General features: G+C 42.1%; 1 protein-coding gene across 1 annotated transcript in view; it reads right to left on the bottom strand.

The window, feature by feature from the left end:
- The window catches only part of CUNH14orf180 (chromosome unknown C14orf180 homolog), an 18861-nt gene that overhangs the window by 15152 nt on the left and 732 nt on the right, over nucleotides 1-2977 (bottom strand). The window contains exon 2 of the mRNA XM_029084472.1: nucleotides 1655-1780. The gene's annotated coding sequence lies outside the window, so the exon portion shown is untranslated. The remainder of the gene's footprint in view (nucleotides 1-1654; nucleotides 1781-2977) is intronic.

Below are 2977 nucleotides of genomic sequence, written 5' to 3' on the forward strand. Positions count from 1 at the left end.
GCAGGATTTCACCTCTGCCACTCACATCTATGGGACTGAGAGATCTCCATTAAATGAGCAAAACTTATCTCTATAAGGCCAGTTTGGGTCAAGCAACCTTTCTACTTACACCCCTGAAAAAATATTGCAGTGAATGGAAATTTGTTAGTGCATGTGTAATGGCACTTGCTCTTTGGTTAGGTGAAATAATAGGAAATATAAAAGCTGAGGCAAAGTACTGTCAATCACAAAATTTCAGCAATAATTTCATGCTTTCTTGAAGTCTGCAGATTTTCCTTGGATGCAAAATGTATCCCTCGGCTAAAGCATGTACAAAAAGCACATTTGAGACTAGAAGAGGAGAGGATTTCCAAACTAACACATAGGAAGGTGGATCCTAGAGCTGCCACTCTGTCATGTCTGAGGAGGATCTGGTGTGAACTACCCTCAGTGTTTTATAAAGAGACCAAGTAAGTGTCAGGGTAATCAAGGCTGGTGGGTTTGCCTGGCCATGGTTCATTATCTGTTCTGTGCTGCCCACTGCTATTTCAGAAAAGACACGTTCAGCTCCTTTGCATTTACTAAACAGAGATCAAACACCTGCAAGGCAGCAAAGTGGCACCACATCCTTTTTTTCTGGGGACGTGCAATATAAATAAGCAATATAGAGGAGGAAAAAGAAAGAGAATTTGGAGCAGGTGGCACTGGTGATTGTCACCTTTACTTGTCAGTTCAGACTTTGGGATAGCGTCTAGTGGTGGAAATGGGCTGGCCCTGGAGAGGAAAAGGTAGCACTCCAGTGTACCAAGTGTCCAGCTCTTTGAACCACCTGTTTACATGGGAGTCTCTTCTACAAAACCAAGACTGCAGATGTCTTGGGGATGAATTCCCCTAAGTTTTGTCTCCCAACAGTCCATGCAGTAGTAACTCTGGCCCTAGGCACGTGCAACTGAATCCCTCCTATCTGAAATCTTTGCTTTGTTTGCTCTCCAAACAGTAAAGTAGTTGCTCCAGGATGCATATGTAGAACTTTGTAAATTCAGATTTTGTTATGAAACATTCCTGTCTGAATGATGACCCATTCACTCTAGGTGCTTTATATGAGTAAAATAGAAATTGATTCCTGGGTTTGGCAATGGCACAATGAAGGGGACATAGAGCTTTTCTGATCTACACAACCATAAGCAGGTCAGACCTCCTCTCTGGAGGCAAAGTGGGTTGTTTGGGATCTGAAACGTTGTCTACCTTGTTTTCAATGTTAATGGCAAAACAGACTCTAAAGGAACAGGTCGTCGTATTGCTTTTATACTGATTCAGTTCTAAAAATCTGCTAAGAGATTTGATTGCAGTTCATAAGAACAGTTATTATTGAACATAAATAATATGTTCATTTTCATAAGTCTTGTTTAAGATCAGGGCTGTGTAAGAGCTACACATACTCGCAAAGAGACTGTTCCTGCTCTGAAGTCTTTATAAACTGAAGGGGCAATGCCAGTTTACATCAGACTAGAGATTTAGCTCACATTTTCCAGAGAGGCTGAATATACAACATAAGGGAAAAGAAGCCAAGAAGCCACAGCGTTTTGACAGAAACAGGTTAAGCAGTTTTATGACAGAGGTTCTCTCCCCATGCTGGCCTATGCAGGCAAGAACACAAAACCTTTTTCAGACGTACCTGTTGGTCATGATGAAAAACGTAGGCAGCATCTCATACTGACATGGCTAGCTTGGGAGGCCTGCTCACAAAAATCCTTCATCAGAACAGCAGCTGTCTCCTTCCCCTGAGCAAATTCCTTTAAAGCTGTCAAAGATGCTGTAATCAGACTAGGTCATCAAAACCAGTCCTCCTGAGGACTGGAAATAAGATCCAGAGATGAGCATTCAGCTACATGGGCAAGGTCTAAAACACTAAAGTTTCCATTGAAATTAAATGAAGGGACTGTAACTGCTGTGAAAGAAAAGCAAAGCAATCACTGGGAGAGCCCAAAAGCTTTCAAACTACCTCCTGAAATGATGCTGGCTGTAAAGCAGGGATCTATGTACTGCTTAACAGAATCTGATAACAGAGCAAAGCTTTTACTGGGAAACCAACTTAGATAACTACTGGAGCATTTGCCTGTGTGACTCCTGGAGCTAAGGCAAATTTTAATCGCGATTTCACCACACAGTTGAGTAGTTTTATTACCAGGTTAAATAAAAAAAAGGTTAATAAAGTAATAAAAACGGATTCTTTTTCTTCTTGATTTCAAAACATGAAGCTGTGGTCAATATGTTTAATAATTTGTAAATAGAGTGGAACAAAGCACTCTAGGCAAGGAGACCACTGAGAGGGGATTGCTGTGCATTGGCACCCTCTCTTGTACGTGTGCGTGCATCAGCAGTTTTGCAGTTTCCATAAATCCTTTGTCAGCAAGGAAAAGAACATGGACTGAGTTCCTTTCTGGTGCAATGTTTACTGCTGTTGCTGGAGTTATGTCTGGGACAAATCTGGCCTGGATTTGACTAAATCCAGTCTTAGATAAAATTAAAGAATATCAGTGTATTTGATTTTAGCTGTGTTTACAGTACACTGGTTACAGTGTCCGATTTTAGATGACTGATCTCTGCTTGAGGAATACTGGTACAGCAAATAGGTGAAAATGTGTGCTTAATGTTTCCCAGTGCTTTGCCATTACACAGATACTGGTTTCCAGCTCTTTGCTATTGTTTATATTTTAAATAAAGAAATCATGGCAGTGCATAGTGTGAATGTTTGCATAACTACAGAAAAAAAAGAGGAATAAACACCCTCTCTCCTGGGCAGAGACAACTAGGGACAATCACTGACTGATCTGACACTGATGCTCATGGTCTGGCCAGCCCTTTGGTACGGCTGGCCTATGGGCTGGCCAGGAGGAGCAGGCAGTGCCCTGACAAGGCACAGGCGAGGGGACCAGGGAGCGTGCCAAGCTGCCCAAACTGAAAACAGCAGCTGGTATTTCAGGGGGAAATCTCCGGG

Source organism: Antrostomus carolinensis, unplaced genomic scaffold (genome assembly GCF_000700745.2).
Source record: "Antrostomus carolinensis isolate BGI_N321 unplaced genomic scaffold, ASM70074v2 scaffold414, whole genome shotgun sequence".
NCBI lineage: Eukaryota > Metazoa > Chordata > Aves > Caprimulgiformes > Caprimulgidae > Antrostomus > Antrostomus carolinensis.